The sequence below is a fragment of the Canis aureus genome, chromosome 30 (genome assembly GCF_053574225.1).
Source record: "Canis aureus isolate CA01 chromosome 30, VMU_Caureus_v.1.0, whole genome shotgun sequence".
NCBI classification, from domain to species: Eukaryota; Metazoa; Chordata; class Mammalia; order Carnivora; family Canidae; genus Canis; species Canis aureus.
The window spans coordinates 15,231,757-15,252,500 of NC_135640.1; the positions used below are offsets into that span (position 1 = coordinate 15,231,757).

The 20,744-nt window shown below is 35.1% G+C and overlaps 1 protein-coding gene across 12 annotated transcripts in view; it reads right to left on the reverse strand.

Moving 5' to 3' along the window:
- ROBO2 (roundabout guidance receptor 2) overlaps positions 1-20,744 on the reverse strand; it is a 1,635,852-nt gene that overhangs the window by 1,098,774 nt on the left and 516,334 nt on the right. The window lies entirely within an intron of this gene.

Below are 20,744 nucleotides of genomic sequence, written 5' to 3' on the forward strand. Positions count from 1 at the left end.
ATCTAGATACACAGCACTGGACAAAATAAATTGGTTTGGGGCTACATGAGATATTTAATAACTTTGTAGAAACCATATACAATTTATGTTTTAAGTAATGTGTTTGCATAGCCCCTCAATCAAAAATTGAAAAGTTATAAGACCCTTGTGATAACAAATAAATCTGCCTAAACATCTGTTCTTACTGGAAATATTCCAGTAGGGTATTTCTATTTTTATAGGGTGAAAGAATTATTCCTTACATGACAAAGGAAGCCCATGTTTCAGGTAATTATATTATAGTATTCCCCTCAGAGGTATATATGAGGAAACTAAGAATCAGAAAGGTAATAGAATCTGAGGACACCCAGGGCTCATTCATCCAGAGGCAGTCAGTAGGATGGAGCTTCAAAAATAAAATTAAATGCAAAGCCACTTTCTTAAAGGGGGTATTCAGAGAATTTATATAGGAAGGACATCACTTGTCTAGGAGAGCAAAAAAGAAAAGTGAATATGTAAACAATTAAATAAAGACTCAAGGATAGAAAGGAAAAGGCATTGGAATTGTGTTGAACAGGGATGGCCAAGTTCTAGAGGAATTCATACTTCTAGGAGTCCTTTCCCATGACCTGCCACTGATACTCTGCCTTGTGTCGTCTTCCTCCTTCACTTCCTTATTTTTCTCCCTCTCCTCTTTATTCTCTTATATCTCCTCCTCCTCACTCTCTTTCTTCTTTTTAACTTGGTTCTTATTTTGTCATTTCTTTTAAAATCTATGTACGCACCAATTACCAACTTTATTTGTTCATTTGATGGTTTCAGCCAACAACCAAACAATTGACTATAACTGTGTATATATAGTCACAATTTTGTTTTATGGCACATTCCTTTATAATCTGATTCTCACAGAAAAGGATTTTTATCTAAAATTGGATACTGCATGTCCCTAAAAGTAACACCCTTGATAAATCACTAAGACTCCTCTGGGTCTCACTTCCATCCCTTAGCAAATAGTTGAGTTAGACAATTCCCACTCTGAAGCTTATTTTCTATCTTGTATTTTCTGTGTATTTGGTATTTTTGCAAATTTTTTCCCTCAGTTGTAACAAAAATCTTTATCTTCTGTTGACTGCCTCTTCCTCTATAAATGTTTGTTTTCAGTACTAGTGCTTCAGGCAATTTCTTTTACAAGTGGTTACTCCAGTATAAACTGGAAATATTGTAAAAAGAACCAGCCACTCAGGCAGTATGTGAGAGATTTTTCTGGTCAAATCTCACAATGTATTTAGTCCATTTACATTCTCCTCACTGAAGCTTATAAAGCAAGATAGGAAAGGCAGATTTTCACATTTCCTCAGGCAGAGGTCAGAAGTAACTTTCAGAGGGAACTTGAAGCTTAGGCAAAAATCCAAACACATAAAAGCACAGCCATTTCAAAACTAGTAAAAATGAACTGTTACTCGGTATAGCAGATGGCAATATTTTATGAACCATTTTGTAACATTATAGAATTCCCAGCATCTACTAAAATTCAGCTTCATGAATCCCATTAAAGAGGCTATCCTGCTTTTGCACATGGTATTTTTAAAGGCAATGTTATATTGTGAACCTAAAAAAGAATTCCTTAAGATATGAAAGGATTGCCTGATGCACTCAGTGGCAGGTGAGAACCAGGTCATCATGATACAAGCAGGGGCCATTTTTTTCACGCTGCAAAGACACCATGATATTTTTATTTATTTATTTATTTTTGTTTAAATTTTTTTTATTTATTTATGATGGTCACAGAGAGAGAGAGAGAGAGAGAGAGAGAGGCAGAGACATAGGCAGAGGGAGAAGCAGGCTCCATGCACCGGGAGCCCGACGTGGGATTCGATCCCGGGTCTCCAGGATCACGCCCTGGGCCAAAGGCAGGCGCCAAACCGCTGCGCCACCCAGGGATCCCAGACACCATGATATTAAAGGTACTGTACCTCTGTTTTAAATAAATTTTTTGGCTACATTATGTGAAGTTAGACAAATCTTAGTTCATATTAGAACATAACTTTTTAAATTCATTTAGCCAAAGAACGTCTAATCTTAAAAGATTATTTCTAGGGGAACATTTACTGCAAATTGCTAGTCCATTTAGAACTAGCAGCTACTGAAAAAAAAGAAGAAAAAAAAAAAAAGGAAAAAGAACTAGCTGCTAGCAGCTACTTATCTAATTGGGGGAATAAGCCAGGGAGAATCTGGTGCACTTTTTGAATGGAGAGATGACATTTATTACGAGAGTAAAATTGCTGAATGGTGATGCACTATGTATGTATAGATACCCTCTTCATGTCTCTGCCAAATATTATGGAAGAAGAATTATGAAGAATTCTTAGATTATGAAGAATCCTTAGATTATGAAGAATTCAAAGAAAAAAGTTTTTAAGTCTTTGGGGACTTTCTTAAGCAGTTAGTCATAGGGAACAGCAGCAACAGGGATGTTTGATTAACTGAATGTACTCACTAACCAGGAAGGAAGGGAATTAGGGCCTATGAGCTTTGAATACTATATATAATCAGTCAGAATGGCTAAATCAAAAACAAAAGAAACAACAAATTTTCAAGGAGAAAAAAGAGTTCTTGTGCATCGTTGGTAGGAGTGCAAAGTGGTATAGCCACTGTGGAAAACAGTATGGAAATTCCTCAAAAAAATAAAAAATAAAACTACCCTGTTATCTAGGAATCACACTACTGAATATTTACTCAAAGAATACAAAAACACGAATTCAAAAGATATGCACCCCTCTATTTCTTTCATGATTATTTACAATAGCCAAGATACAGAAGCAGCCCAAGTGATCACTGATAGAGGAATAAATAAAGAAAATGTGGTATAAAATGAATGGAATATTATTTAGTCATAAAAAATGAGATCTTGCCATTTGCAACGACACAAATGGATTTAGAGAGTATAATGCTAAATGAAATAAGTCAATCGTATACTTATTTCAGAGAAAGAGAGATCCCATTTTATTTCCTCATGTGTAGAATTTAAGAAACAAAACAAACGAACAAAAGAAAAAAAAGAGACAAACCAAAATCCAAGACTTAAATATAGAAAACAAACACATGGTTACCAGAGGGGAGGTGGATGGTGGGGGTCTGAGTGAATAGATGATGGAGGTTAAGAGTACACTTACCTCAGTGAGCACTAGTAATACATAGAATTGTTGAATCACTATATTGCACATCTGAAACTAATTTAACAGTATGTATTAACTATACTGGAATTCAAATCTTCAAAAAGAATACTCTATATAAACCTGAGTGGCAAAAGTTACCACTTTCCAAATAAAAAAAAAATAGTTGACTTTTACTTTCTCTCTCAAAAATTAAGGAAAAAATGGCATGTTCTTAAGATAACTTTTTTTCTTATTTTTTTCTTAAGATAACTTTTAATAAATTTGTCATACCAGAGGTATAAAGACTCATCTTCTCTCAATAGGAGAAATATTAATTTGATTATTCCTTGTAGAATTTGGTTTCAGATGCAATATCTACATATTTTGTTGTACTATAGGTTTGCTATTTTTGTAGCATTGCCAATTCATAATATATTAAGGTTTCATCAGCTCTATAGAGAGTGCTATATAATCACAAAAAGATTTATAACCATATCCTGTTCAATAATTTGGAATAAGTGGTGCTTGTTTTTATCACTAAGTGACAGATTAATTTAAAAATGTTACTTTTATCAATCTTTTAGCTCCTGACCTATCAAAGGATCTTAATGCTATCCATTATCTTCTTAAAAACATGGAGGTGCTGGTTAATATGTGTTATAGGACAAACAGTTTTTTAAAAATTTTGTCTTAAGAATGTATTTTATAACAGTTAAGAGAATAAAAACTGTGCATAATTATTATAGCTTATTTTCATAAACACACCCAGGAAGTAGACATTATTATTGGTACTTTGTAGCTAAATTTGACTAAGGTCCTATTGCTGATACTCTGTGAGGTCAGACTTTGAAGCCAGTACTACCTGCTTGCAACGTCTATGTTCCTTCGATGATATCATTTGGGCTACCACACTACAAACGCCAGTGGGCACCATTCATTTGCATTAGCTGTAGTATATATCCTCTGAAGTTTGCGACCTCCTGAAATGTTATATAAAACCAGTTTTCAAGAACATCCATTATATTAAGTGTGATAAAATCGATGTTAGTAAATATACCACGGGGAGCCAAGATCTTACATACAGCAAGTCATTTCCAAGATTTATCTTGAGGTAGCTAAGTATGACACTAGTGGCAGACAATGCCATAGGATCTCCCAGACATCCTGGGTTAAAGAGTAAGACAGTGAAAGAATAGAGCAATGGCTAAATTTTATCCATAAGACATTTCTTCAAATATGCAACAGCCTAAATCAGTAATCTATCCAGCAAGCAAGCACAGATGCCATAATCCTTCTAGTAAAAAGACAGCTTTTTCAGTAGATTGTCGTTGTTTCTTACCATATGGGAAGGAAAGGTAGATGGATCTAGGAAAGGTAGATGGATGGTGGAGTTGGTGGAGTTTGGTGGAGTAAATCCATCAAAACCCAAACAAGAAAGACACGAATAGTTCAAGTACAGCAGAATCTCTCATATCTATTTTACAAGTAATTGTTTCAGTGTTAAATTGCTAGTGTAGATTTAGGGGAAAAGGGGCAAGAGCAAAATAAAAAAAAATACCTTTGAAAGAATTGAAGGATTAATAGAAAATGGAAAAACCTTGGTTAAGACAAAGCTGAGTAAGGAATGAAGTGGGAATAGTTTCCCTTTGTCCTCTGAGGGTATTAATTTAGTTCTGATATTCAACCTAATAGAGCTTTTAGTAAATGTAGTATCTTTAACATTGTAATAAAAGTTCTTTTGAATTGTTTTCTTACTTTAGTTTCTTAGAACAAAATCAGTAATTTTGTTTGGAGTAACTGTATGAATAAATTTATGAAGGTGACGTTTAGAGTAGTAAGTATCCAAATACATATAACACATAGTTGATGTCCATAGACAGAACACACACAGAATTTTACTTCAGGTTGAGATTTTTAAAAAGTAAAATAGAATATATTTAATAAAAAAGATTCCAAAATACATAGTCAGAATGGTCTCCCCCCTTTTTTTAGAAAGGGGGGTGGGGGAGAGGAAGAATCTCAAGTGGGCTCCATGGCCAGCACAGGGAGACTGAGGTGGGGCTAGATTTCACAACCCTGAGATCATCACCTGAGCTGAAATCAAGAGTTGGATGCTTAATCTACTGAGTCATTCAGAAACCCCCAGAATAATCCTTTTGTTTAGAGATTTTATTTATTCATTTGAGAAAGAGAGAGAGAGAGAGAGAATGTGTGTGTGTGTGTGTTGCGTGAGAGAGAGAGAGAGAGAGAGTGCACAAGCAGGGGGAGGGGAGAGGCAGAGGCAGAGGGAGAAGCCAACTCCCCACTGAGCAGGAAGGGGACAGACACGAACCCAGGACCCTGAGATCATGACTTGAGCCAAAGGCAAACACTTAATTGACTGAGCCGCCCAGGTGCCCCCAAAATGATTCTTTTAAGTATAGGTTAGATAATTTGAGTCTTTTTTTTTTTTTTTTTTTGGTCCCAAAATGCCTTAGGGCATCCCATCTGGAACTCACAATAAAAATCCAACATTGTCATTGTCATGTGGCTGCACGTGATCTAGACAGTATTTCTCCATGGCCTCATTGTCTCTCCCTCTACTTCATACTCATTCAAATTTGGCTGTACTTCTCTCTTGCTCCATCCGAACAAGACTCAGGTGTTCTTACTTTAGAGCCTCCTAAGTGACCGTTCGCTCTGCTTTAAATCTTTCCCTTCAGATAGCCCCATGCCTATTCTCTTGCTTCCTTTCTCCACTCAAACGTCACCTTTCCAGTGAATATAGTCCTGGCCGTCCTATTTAAACTACCATCCCCTATAAGTCTCCATTTCTTTTTGCTCTATGGTAGATTAACTATTATTCAAAAATATTCATTCCCCATTTTCCCACCCTGGTGGGCAAATGCTACTGCTCATTGACAGGCTTCTTGTCGAGGTTCTCATGAGGCAAGTAAACTTTCAATGCACTACATGCTTGTCTTTCATCTCTTGCATTTCTGAATTTGCCATGTGAAGGACATGCCCATTGCCTGTTGATGCTAAGTGGGGGGGTCAGGAAAAAGTGGAACAGAAGCATCCACCCCAGGGTGTCTGAATGGCTCAGTCAGTCCTGGGAGCTAGTGCTCAGTGGGGAGTCTGATTCTCCCTCTCCTCCTGCCCCTCCTCCCTGCTACTGTGCTCTCTCTCTCTCAAATAAATAAAATCTTAAAAAAAGAAAAATGATCTAGCCCAACTGTTTTAGTTGAGTGTACCTTAGTTCAGTCAGCCTCCAATCTGCAGACCCCTGAGTGAGTCCAGCTGACATCTGCAGAGGCTCAAACCTTACCTTAGCAGCTGAGTCCAGACACACGAGCCAAATAACTGTTTATTGGTATAGGACACTGATGAGATTTTAGTGACCATCTTGTAGCACTTTTGGAACAATGCCTGCCTGATAGACCTTGATTTTTATAGCAGATTCATTTCTCTCTCTCTCACACACACACACACACACACTTTATATTTATATTTATATTTATATTTATATTTATATTTATATTTATATTTATATTTATATTTATATTTATATTATTTATATATTTTTGCTTATTGTCCTGTTCTAATATATGCTCCTGGAGAAGAGGGACTTTATTCTGCTAATGCTTATTCTTCCACCACCTACAATGGGGGTTGGAACTCAGTACTCTCTCAATAAATATTTATGGAATAAATTGACTACTGTGTGTTATTCTATTATCAAAAATGTGTAGGGACAGCGGTCCCTTGAGGCTCAGTCTGTTGAGCATCTGGCTCTTGATTTTAGGTCCGGTCATGATCTCAGGGTCCTAGGATCAAGCCCCACTTTGGGCTCCAGGCTCAGCCAGGTGCCTGCTTGAGGATTTTTCTCCCTCACCCTCTGCCTCTCCCCCTGCTTGTGCACTCTCCTCTCACTTTCTCTCTCTCTCTCAAATAAATAAATAAATAAATAAATCTTTAAAATAAATAAAATAAAATGCATGGCTAAAAAGAAAAAGAAAACACATTCTATTGTCCTCAGAGAAATTATAAGCTAAATATTTTAAATTTTATATTTTACTGGTATAAAATATTGTATAATTTAAATAAGATTAATTTAGTTATAATATTTATAATTTTATCTCCAGTGGCATCATCAAAACTAAACTGCTATTACAAAAAAGTATTTTCACTTACAGTATTTTCTATAAAATGGCATGAAACTAATTTATTTTCATCATGCTATTAAAATAACCTATACTTACACATATTTGGCCTAGTATATTATTTATAATTCAATTATCTCTTTGTTTATCCTTTCCAGAGTTTGGTAGGTCAACTAAATCTATATAAATCCCCCTCCTTTGTCTCCCAATTTTTCTTAGTCAACTATGAGTTAAATATTTAATATATGCAAAGCACTACAACAGGTGCTTAAAGTTAAAGATATGGAAGAAAAACATGGCAAAATCTTTAGGAACTAGAAAAATATTGTCTTAGAAGATGAAATATCGACCCCCAAAACAGGCCAGACATGTTAACAAGTAAATACAACTATTTGTAGCTTGGTCCGATGTATATCTGCAACCTAAGTTCACATCATTCTCCTGCCTCATGAAAAATCATAATGTTTCCTTAATGCCCTATTCTATTTCACACTCCTTCCTTTTGCCTGTGCTATTTGTTATACCTCCCTAGATAACCACTCAACACTTCTTCAGTTGGAAAAGAGTTTATTACTTTTACAAAACAATTAAAAATGGAGCCTGGAAAGCACCCTCCCTTTTCATGATCTTTATGATTGCATCCTCTGAAGTTCTGTGCTAAATTATATATGACTATATTTTTCTCAGGACAGCCATTGTTCTTGGCCATTGTTCTGGTTAGGCTCTCCAAGGGAATATGACTCCCAAAACTTATAAATCATTCACTGGAATATAAACCTTTTAAAGGCAGAAATTCTATACTATGTATTTATTATTAGAGTCCAAAAAAGTAGATGTTCAGTAAATAATTGTTGAAAGTAGAAAGGATTACTTAGGTAATTTGAGAGTGAATTTATTAATGTCAAAATGTATCATATTAGATAAATATTATTTTATTGGCTCAAAGGTTCTTATGTTGACTTGGCACACTCAAGTAAAACCTTGAAAGAGGCAGAACTCTAGAGGAGCCTAGAGAGTGTACAGAAATAAGACACCAGGACCCAACAACAATTTAAATTATATGAAGCAGAAAACATCAACTTGAAAAGACTTGGGTCTGGAATGGGCATTGAATGCCTGTGGGAGTAGGTCCAAATAGATGTGGAGTATTGATGTACACTCGCTTATAACAGAGTAAATTCATTTTGAAAATTAATCAGCTCTGCTCAACGTAAAGCCATAGAAAGGCTTCTCATACTTTAAACCATTCAAAAAGCACATTTTGGAATGTAAACACCACTGATTGTCTTCTCAATGCTTTCTTTGACCTTTTTAAAATTTTTATTTTCAAGACTCTGACAGCATTGATCACCTGTGTCTGTTCAGCATTTTTTTCATGAGACTGACATACTGTCCCTGTGCTCACATCTATCAACATCGCTCTGATTTATCGGCTTAATAACAGGAAATCATTTGGTAGCCCAACTCTATTTTGCTTGAACACTGACCTGTGACCTTAATCTGATGTCTTTCAAGGTTCTTTGTTTTTCCATGTAAGACCAATTAAATTGAAGCATTTTGAAAAGACTATATGACATAAAAAGTCATATTTGAGTATTTAAAGTTTATTTTTCTCTCAGGCAGATAAAAATAAAAGAATAATTTCATTAAAAATTATTAAAAATCACTTTAATAATATAGTTATGAAAGCAACTGACTTACCTAATAACAGTTTTTAAAATTAATGTAGTAGCTGGAAGAATGCACAAGTCTGATTTTTATTTATTAATATAAAATGTATAGATAACAGGATGAGAATTATATTTCTTTTTTATAACAAATTTGTTTTATAAATCTGCATATCTGCTTCTCAGAATATTATTTATATTTAAATCCACTATCCAATTCTACAAGTGAACTCATACTAAAAATTTTTATAAACTATTGAATTTAGAAAAAAAAAAACAGACATCTTTAAAAATATTTACATTGGGGCACCTGCGTGACTCAGTGTTTGAGCATCTGCCTTTAGCTCAGGTCATGATCCCGAGGTCCTGGGATCGAGTCCTGCATCATGCTCCCTGCAGGGGGAGCCTCTGCCTATGTCTTTGCCTCTCTGTGTGTCTCTCATGAATAAATAAAATCTTTAATAATATGTATTTATATTAATACAAAATATTTTTCTGATTGTCCCATAGTGACAAAATTAATTGGGAAATATCATTGTCAATTCTGCTGAAAATATGACACATATATTTTTCCCATAATTTAATTGAAGATGGGAAATGTGGCAACTGTATGAGAGAAACAATATACCACACACACACATTCAGGTACACTCATGGAAACACAAACATATACATATTGTATCAAATCACAGAGACATGTTATACTTTCAGACACCTGATATTATTAATCTGTTGTGTGCAATTACATGGATTAAAAATAGATTTAAGAATTTTTGAAAATTGTGCAACAGTTCTCTTTTGTATGCAATGGTGTGGAGCTTCATAAAAACCATGTGAAAAATCATAGCCTTCAGTTATGAACATCTTCATTTGAATTACACAGAATAACTTTCATATCAGGCAACCAATGCAGTGTGTCATGTTACTAAGGCTTCAAAGTTGCATTTTATCAACAACTGAAAGCTTACTTTTGAGTCATTCTAAGATAAATACGCTCATATAGTGAAGTGATACATTTATTAGGAAAAACTGAAAATTATATCTACCATAAGCAGCTTTTTAAAAATGTAAATATCATAGAAGTAAAATAAGTGCTTCCAATTACCCAGTCATTCCATAAGAATTTATTGGTTGCCCTACTACATGCCATGACCTCTTCAAGCAAAATTGGCTAATAGATGATTGATGCCCTTAAGTAACTTTAAATCTTTACAGCATTGGAGGATACAAGTATACACAGGTTGCAGTGGGATCTAGAGGAGTGTCAGAGAGGCTTCTCATAAAGGATAAGAACTTATTTGTATGTAAACAATGAGTCAAAGTTAGATAAAATTAGCAAATAAAAAAATCTTGGAAAATAACAAACAAGAAGGCAGGGTTGCATAGAATTGCATGCTTCTTGTATTCTGGAAACGAAACTCATTCGGTATAAAGTATGGATAAACAAGTGAAATTGGGAAAGGAGTAAAGGTTAAGACTAGAGTGTAAGCAAGTGCAAGATTATGAAGTGCCACTGATGTATATTATGTGAAGCTATGGAGACTAAGGCCGTCTCCAAAGATGGCTCACAAGAGAACTCTCCCTCCCAGTATTTATATTCTTCTGCCAGTCTTTCTCTTTAATATGAGGTGATCAAGTGACTCACTTTTAACCAAAAGAATACAGAGAAAGCAATGTCATGTCTCTTCCAAGGCTGGGTTGTAAAGAAGTCTTATGGCTTCTACCTAGCTCTCTTAGAGAGCTAGCTCATGCTATCCTGCTTCCCAGAACCCAATAATTATAGTATGAGAAGTCACAGGAGAGGCTATTGTAGGTAAACCACTTGAAAGCCCAAACTGAGCTCCCAGCCACACTAGGCAGTCACAGTGTGCCATTTTGGGTCATCCGGCCTACTGGAGACTTTGGATGACTAATCCTGGCCAACATAGAATTATAGTCCTGTAAGATACCCCAAGCAAGATTGTCTAGCTGAGCCTTGTTGTCCCACGGGGTCATGAGAGATAATAATAAATCTATGTTTTAATTATTTAACTTTTGGGGATGTTTGTTACATAGCACTAGATAGTGCGAAATCACCCCAATTGTGATATGAATGGTGAAGCAGAGCAAAATCTGAAGAGCAGCAATACAAGTTATTACAGAAATTCAGATGAATATGATGAGGACTCAAACATAAGACAATGGAATGGAGAAGATCTAAAAAATATAATTAGTAGGAGTTGAAGTCTTGACATCTCACTGTATTTGAGTGTGGAGGGAATGGCAAGCAAAAGTGAAGAGTCTAGGTTAACTTGCAAGTTAATATTTTTCCTCCATTTCTTCCTTAATTCATTCATCTAGTAGATATGCACTGAGCCATGGTATCTGTGAAAAAGGTAAACAGAAAGAGCCAAGCATCATGGTCACATGAATCTTATGATCTAGTGGAGAAAGATAAAATTAATCACATATTCTCATTAAGCCAGTGAGGTAATTAAAAAAAAACAAAAACAAAAACAAAACAAAACAAAACAATGGAAACATATGGAACTAGATCTAGTCATGGACCATAGGAGATTGACAGAGGACTAGATGGTTAGTAGTTGACTAAGGTGAGTTAGTGAGAATAGAGATTATACTTTTACCAAGAATAAGCATTATACTTTCACAAAGATCTACATATCCAGGAAATTAAGAGACAGAGCATAATGGGAAGGATGGTAGGGGATGACATATGAGTCAAGGTTCAAGAGAGGTAAGGAGGAGGTGAAGTCTTACAAGCCTTGCCAGCCATATAATAGACTTTGTATTTATTCTAATAGCACTTGGGACTTATTAGGTGTGTTTGAGAGCACTGTAGTAACAACATTTACTCATTATATTATTATTCTGATTTTAGTGTGCAAAACAAATAGAAGAATGACTAGTGTGTCTGTGAAAATACCCACTAGCAAGCTACTGTAGTACAAACCTTACAGTACCTGACGTATATTAAGAACTCAAGAAGTGGGGGTGCCTGGGTGGCTCTCAGTTAAGTGTCCAACTCTTGGTTTCAGCTCAGGTCATGGCCTCGTGGCCTCATGGGTCATAGGATCGAGCCCTGTATTGGGCTCTACGCTCAGTGAGGAATCTGCTTGAAGATTCTCTCCCTTTGCCCCTCCCTCCACTCGTGCACTCTCTCTCAAATAAATAAATCTTTTTTAAAACCTCAATAAGTCAACAGATGTTGGCAGTTATTATTATTATAATCATCAGTATCATCTTCACCATGTTATTATGTTATGAGGTTGATGAAGACAGAAAGTAGATATTCAAGATATATTTGTGATAATATAAAAACTAATAGGGATGGTTTGACTTTGAGATAGGAGAGTAAGTGAGAAGTGAATCAAAAATGACTCCTGGATTTCAAGTGTATGCAACCGGATAACAGTGATAGCCACTTGAAGGGAACGATATAACTGGGCTCTGTTTGGGCTGTGATGAGTCTGAGATTTCCTTTATATATAGAAGGAAATATTGAGTAAAAAATTGAATATTGAAGTTAAAATGATTTGTTAAAGAGAGAAATATAGGACGGCAACTGAAGCTATAAGTATGGTAAGATTGTCAGGTAGATAGTAGACAGTGAGAAAAAAGGTTTAGGAATGAGTCTTGAGAAACTCCAACACTGAATGGCTAAGTAGAACAGGTCTAACCCATATACTTTGAAAAGTAGAAATAGAAACAAAGGAAAGAAAAATCAGGCACATACGCTATCAGTTTTTTGTCCCAAGGACAAAAAAGTTTCCAAGAAAGAAGGAGTGGGGTGCCTGGATGGTTCAGATGGTTAATCATCTGCCTTTGGCTCAGGTCATGATCCTGTAGTCCTGGGATCGAGTCCCACGTCAGACTCCCCCACTGAGCATAGATCCCTGCTCAACGGGGGAGTCTGCTTCTGCCTTTCCCTCTGCCCCTCCTCTTTGCTCATCTCTCTCTTTCATATAAATGAAATCTTATAAAATAAATAATAAAATAAAATAAAATAAAATAAAATAAAATAAAATAAAAAGGAATGATTCACACTATAAATGTTGCTGAGAAATAGAGATGTGGTCATTGTTGAACTCAGCAGGACAATATTGGTTAAGTGAGGAAGACAAAGCCAAATTGGAGAAGAGTGAGGACTGAGTAGGACATTTAAAAAATCAGAGAGAGAAAGCTTTAAGGAGTCCTTCAAAATGTGTGGCTAGGAAAGGAGGACGAATGGGTTGAGCAAGGGTAATTTCCTTGCTCTGGCATTCTTTGTAGCTGTTACTTGTTTTCAACATTGGAGAGCCTGTTTAGGGTCGATAGATCTTGAGTGAAATGAAGTAGCTAAAGCAGAAGAACAGGCTAATTTGTTATGTGTTCAAATAAAGTGTACCTTTATTGTTTCCCATGTCAAATACAGTGTTTATTATAGTGATGACAGTGGATTCAATCTCTGTATGGAATCTCCACCTTGCCAGTTGTATTTAATGTAGCCTTGGAGAATTTACTTAACCAGTTCAAGGCTCTGTTTCCTCATGTCTAAAATGAGGATAATAATAGTTTCGGTATCAAAAGGCTGTTTAGAAGATTAAATGAAATAATTTAAACAGTGATTTCAACAATAAAGCTTGGCATGTCGGAGACTTTTGTAAAATGGTTGTAGCTATGCTATTTCTTACTGCAAGAAATTGTCCAGTCATTGCTGGCTATTCCTTTTTGAATTATGCTCCTATTTGAAGTAAAATTTATATTTTCAAAAGAATACTTTTGACACCATAATATATTGCTATGGAATGTTCAAATAGATAGGAAACACAGAGTCTACATGAACTCTTAAATGCAACATGCACTTACCTTAGAGAAGACTCTATCAGACATTATTAATATTAACCCATGCCACAAGTCTTTATCCATTTCTAGTGAGGATACTGTCATTTTAATATTTTAACACAAAAATAAGGCTGTTTTCTTTTTCTTCTAAATAACCTATACAAACCAAATCCATACTAGGTGTAATTTCTCTTTATAGACACTAACCAAATAGATGTGACTTTCAGGGTCACCTGAGAAGGGAATTGAGGAATCTCTAAAGCAGAGGGGTTCTTAACTTATCTGGCTCAGAAGTGGCACCCATTACTTATTATGGGCCTTAGACAGAACTAGTCACATTCTCCAGGGAGAATTAGGAATATATGAAGCACATAGAGTATTTCGTTAGGATATTGTTTCTGCCATATTTCTTAATGTGTATTTTATTGTTTGATATATTTTTATTTTAAAGATGTATTTATTTATTTGAGAGAGAGAAAGAGCTTGCAAGCAAGGGGAGGGGCAGAGGGAGAGAGAATCCTGAGTAGACTCCCTGCTGAGCCGGGAGCCCAATGCAGAGCTTGATTCATGACCCTTAGATCATGACCTAAGCTGAAATCAAGAGTTGGACACTTAACCAACTGAGCCACCCAGGTGCCCATGTTTGATACATCTGTAAAAGGTAGAGGCAAACAACATGGAGAAAAATATTGACTTAATTTTTCAATATTTTAATGTTGATATACTTATTTTTTAAAGTTTTCTGTACAGAACATATTTTATACAATTTTCTTGGGGAGTAATACTCACATATGGTTGTCACATAATATAATTGGAAAACAATCAATAATGGCTGCATCATTTAGTTACTTTAAAACATAAAAGGTAAGTCAAGTGCCTCTTCATTTCTATCCACCATCCAATGGCCTGTAAGCAAATGGTTATGTAGGTTTTGGATATCCAACAAAAGTTCTCTCTTGATATTTATACCTTGCTGAAGATGATAATAAAGAATATTTCCTCCATTTCAGTCCTTTTTAATGCACACAGCTGTAGAGGGTATCACATTGTTTTGGAGTTATCATAAAATTTGTTCATAACTATTTTCCATTTTATCTTTTAAAATGCTATCATGACATCTCAGCATAACGGTTGTTTTCTCAACAGAAACAAATTCATATCTGTACATACATAAAACTTAATATTAAAGCAAATTTTATTTCATGATAGTGAATGATGATAGTAGCACAGTGTTGCGAATTTAATGGCTGATGGGGCAATGAAAAAGATTAGTGATGACGAGGTCCCCAATGTTCTGAATGTACAGAACTAAGTATTGATAATATGATCTGCATATATAAGACACGCATGCCAGAGATGGAATATGGTGAGAGCCAGACTGCACTTTCTAATAATAAATGACAGGGCGCCAAAAAGTAGTAGAAATCTATATGAAAAATACCATAAGGCAATATAAATAAAGATATTCAATATAAGATAATAATATTTATAAACAAGAGTTTTCTTGCACAGTATTATTCATAGTATTTTTTCCTCTCTGCGAACACTTCATTGCCATATAACATGAAAGAAAGAAGAAAGAAAGAAAAAAAACAAGCAAGCAAGCATTGCATATATTTCTTCTATTGAAACAATTCATGTGTTTGGTCTCCCTGAAAGCCTGTACTTTCTGAGTGATAACATATTTTACTCAAATATTTGTTTTGAATTGTTTTGAAGCAGGCAGAACTTTATCTTTTTTTTAAGATTTATTTATTTATTTATTTATTTATTTATTTATTTATTTATTTATTCATGAGAGACACAGGCAGAGAGAAAAGCAGGCTCCGTGCAGGGAGCCCGGTGTAGGACTCAATCCTGGGACCACGGATCATGCCCCAAGCCAAAAGTGGTGCTAAACCACTGACCCACCCAGACTGCTCTACAATAAAATTAATATAGGTATTGCCATGGCTTAAACTAATAATTAATTTAGTTTATAAAATAAGGTGCTGGAAATGGCCAAACACAGGCATTAGTATTTCATCCTGAAGCAAATGTGAATTAACATTATAAATGCTAGGTAGTAATATAATTTTCTACCAGGTTAAGACAAAGATGTCTAATGTCATATGTAGTTATACAGTTTGGTATTCTAAGAGCTAGTCAGTGGTTCTCCATTATTATTGTGCATACAATCTAGGTAGCTTGTTCCAAGAATTTTTTAGAGAACATTTTCTGTTTTATCAGTATAGTTTAGTGGGATCGGGGTTGTGAGGAGGATAGGGAGCAAAAGGAGAAAATATATAATAGGAATAAAAAGACAAATGCTGTTTTTTCTTTGTCAGACTAAAGCACCTTTCCTAATTTATGTACCAAAAATAACAAGAATAATTAAAATATCTTGATTTAAATCTCCCCTAGTGTGGCAATGGTCTTTACAATTACTTGAAGGTTAATAGTGTGACAGTGATGTACCAAGTCATGCAAACAACGTATCTTCATAATAGTGGACACTACTCTTGTGCAATGGATTGGAAAAATATGATAGTATAAAGAAGTTATATTAACATGAAGGTCCTTGAACCTGATGAGTATCAACAAGTGTTCCTTTCTCAAAAACACCATCAACATTAGAAGCATATTTCTTGAAACAAGAGTTATCAATTATCTACATGTAGATTACCCACTTTGTGGATGATCTGACACAATTTTAAAGTTTCAAATAATTTCTTCCTATCATCTGTCATTTTTCTGAAATAATTACCCAACATCTCAGTAGTAAAACCTCAATAAAACAAAGTACAATAGAGTATGGGGTAGGGAGTAGGCCTTATCCCAGATCCTATAATTGATTTCAAATTCTAATGTTAACTAGTTTTATTACCCATTATTTTGTAATGTTTACAATATTTCTATGTATTCTTCTTAATGGTCAAGTAATAAAAAATGAAATGTGTATTTTATCATAACTTGATACTTGCACATGTGTTCATATATACTTTTGACCAACATAAATCCTTCCAATAGGAAGATATTTTAATATATCTGGATAGCAACTGGTAAAAAGGGGAGCATCCCTTTTAGATGTCCTGTAACTTCAGGGTCCTTTGTTTCAATACAAACTATAAAAATTATTATCTGTATATTAAGTAGTTACTGTGTTCTTCTGTAAGCAAAACAGTAGTCTAGGTACTGGAAATTCATATACTTGTTTACACACACAATAGAATACTTTCCCATGATAAGTATATTTTCCTTTTGAGAAAGACTATACCACATAAACAAATGAATAAATGAATTAATAAAGGTTTAGATATATGAATCATGAAGAAAATGATACCTGGTATTTTATAGAGATTGATAGAAGAGATGATTTATCTATAGTAGTAAAAGAATAATCTCTTGAGGAGTAATAGTTGGAAGAGCTGAGGGATTTGAAGAATGCAACAATAAAGTCCTGTTGAAAATATTCCAAACAAAAAAAAAAAAAAAAGAAAAGAAAATATTCCAAACAGAGAAACAGCAAGGGCAAAGACCCTGAAGAGGATTACAGCAAAAATGTGTATATATATGTTTCTGAATATATGATTGTATACTACTTTCCCTGCTTAATCTGGGAGATTTATTTGATCTATCCTTGGAAATTAATGTTTCTCTCCCTTCTAAGAGGAAGTAAGGCAATTGCATTCCTAAAGGTTAATTCATTTCCACCAGGGAAACTGTAAAGGAGTTTATATTGCTGTCATTTAAAATTCTTAAATCCAAAGTTCTCTTTAAAGATGATTCTAATGGACCATAGATGCCTAGTGAGATTAAAAAACAAAAAACAAAACAAAACAAAACAAAATGAAGAGGGGTTAGTTTTGAGTGTGTGTTAGGAGTCCTTGGGAGAGACAGAGTGGCTTTGATCCTTTAGAGTAGAATTAAAAAAAAAAAAAAAAAAAGGCAAAGAAAACAAGGTCCATGGATTTGGCAGTGAGAGCCTTGTCCTTGGAGTGGTTTTATCTGTTTCTTATAAACACTGAAGACAAAAGCCCTGGGACATGTTTTCAGGTCAACAACATATATCTTTTTTTTTTTTTTAAGATGTTATTTATTTATTTGAGAGAGAAGAACACAAGTAAAGAGGAGAAGCAGAAAGAGAGTGAAAAGCAGACCTCCCCTCTACCCCGCTGAACAGGGAGCCTGATGCAGGTTTTGATGCCAGGACCCTGGGATCATGACCTGAGCCAAAGGAAGAGGAGACACTTAACTGACTGAGCCACCCAGGTGCCTCAACAACACACATTTTTAGAAGTATCCCCTTCTGATATTTCTCAGACTCCATATACTACTCATCTCCATATACTACTTCATCTCCTAAAAACACCTAGACAGGTCTTGACATCAATAACCTCTGAATGTGAAAGGAGTTTTAGATACCAAAATCTTTTAGCATTTCTTCAAGGAATTATTCCTATTAAAACTTGAGATAATCACAACTCTGAGTCTGTACTTGTAATCAGACTGGGACATGTGAGAAGCTTCAGATTGTGAAAAGTATTTGAACTATGCACAGAATCCATTTGCATGTCTTCTGTCAAAGCCTATTTCTCTTTCCAGCACCCATTATTTTCTCTCTCCCTCATCCCCAGGTACTTCTGTCCCATTTTATCACTGCTAAAATGTTAATAAACAACTATGATTTTAAGTGACAACTCACAAAGGATAGTTGTGCAGATACTGAGAAGGTTGTTTTCACTAAGGGTTCTACTACTAATTTTCTTTTTTTTTTTTTAAGATTTTTATGTATTCATTCATGAGAGACACAGAGAGAGAGTCAGAGACTCAGGCAGAGGGAGACAGAGGCCCCATGCAGGGAGCCTGACGTGGGATTCGATCCCGGGTCTCCAGGATCATGACCTGGGCTGAGGTGGCGCTAAACCGCTGAGCCACCCAGGCTACCCTTAATTTTCATACCAAGGTGGAAATTGCAAGTACCACCTAGCCATTTGAGGCTGCTCGTAACAGTAGATCCATAGATGACCAAAAAAAAAAAAAAAAAAAAAAAAAGAGTTTATTTATTTGAAAGTTGCTAAAAGAATAAATCCTAAAAGTTCTCATCACAAGGAAAAAATTATCTAACAATACAGTGTGATGGATATTAACTAAATTCACTGTTGGTAATTATTTTGCTATATATACATTTGTCCATTCATCATGCTGTACACCTTAATGTTGTATGCCAGTTATAATTCAATAAAACTAGAAGAAGAATAAAAGAATTGCTGTATTGGATGAGGCAACTGAAAAAAGATCTTTGGCTATCATTTCATTACGGAGGTATGGGGAAATGTGTCCAGAACCCAGGCCATGCACTGAGACAACACTTGGTGCTCCTGTACCTAGTGATAACTGAGCAATGGCAGCAATCACAGTCCTTCCAGGAAAAGGCAATCATAGGCTCAGACTACTCAGGAATAAATCTAGGTCATGGATGCCCCCATCCCCCAGGCATAGAACTCAGATTATCAGAACTTCCAGCATGAGATTTGGGGAATCTGAAATAGGTGATGGAGGTGAGAAATGATGAATGTCAATGACGAACCTGGGATTAGCTGCAGCATGAAAACCATAGCTTGGTTTGCAAATTCTGTTTAGGTATTATTTATTTATTTATTTATTTATTTATTTATTTATTTATTTATTTATTTATTTAATTTATTTATTATTTTGTTTAGGTCTTTTTAAGATTGTAAATGACTACTACATTTAAGGATTCAAATTGTCCTCTTTTTAGGGAAGAAATGAAGATATCTTGTGCTCACATGAGATTCAAATAATATAAAAGGATGCAGTAGATTGAATGTACAGGAGTGGACAAATACTACCCAGATCTTATACCATTCTATACCACTTGGTGCTGAGTAGACTCTTGGGCTTCAGCTGCTTTTATTGATTTTCCAGATGGAACAGCCTTAGCAATGGGCCATGCCATTTGATGATAATAAATTCCTGGCCACTGCCTCCACTTTCCTGCTGTCATATATGCAGGAGACCCATGTGCAGTGCTGACTTGCAGGAGAGTACACCTCTGCACCAGCCGAATTGTACCTGCAGACTCTGAAGCTAAATAACAAGGCTGAATTAGTTAATTGGCTTAAATGAAGTAATGCAAACTTTGTCCAAAGAGAAAAGAGGGGCAAAGAATGGGGCAATAAAGAATAGCAAAAAATTATAGAAAAAAGGTGAAGGACCTTCTTTGAAGGAAAATCTAATAGTGGCTTTCAAATTTTTCTGACAATGATGGATAGTATTTATTTCACACTATAGCATAAACATTTAACATATTCAGACATACTTACATATAATGTTATATGTAAAACAGAGCTGAAAGAAAAACAATATTTACTTTTACTATCTGTGGTGTGATCTAGTCATTTTTCTATTATATCTCCTACTATTTATTTAAAATACAATTGCGGATCTTTGTGATCCACAATTGTATCATGAAATAAATTTAATATATTTTGATCAGCATTTTAGAAATTGAAGTGCAGGGATGCCTGGTAGTTCAGCAGTTGACCGTCTGCTCTCAGCTCAGGTCGTGATCCCGGATGCCGGGATCGAGTCCCACATCCGGCCCCCTGTGAGGTGCCTGCTTCTCCCTCTGCCTATGTCTCTGCCTCTCTCTGTGTCTCTCATGAATAAATAAATAAAAATTTTTAAAAGAAATATAAATGCATCACTCAAATGCCCAACATTATTTTTTGAAATTCAATTTCAGTCATACACACATATATACATATATGCACATATGCATGTATGTACATGTTATATATTATGTGTCCTGGGTTTTGTCAAGATAATAGGTTGAATGTCCCTGTTCCATATCAAATTAGGAGTTGAGGAAAGAACTCAGGTCAGTAAGCCTGAAGCTGGGACTGTACATTAGAGCCTAATATCTAGGCATGTTAGAATGAGAAAAAAAAATCAATATTTTGCAAATATTTATTAGT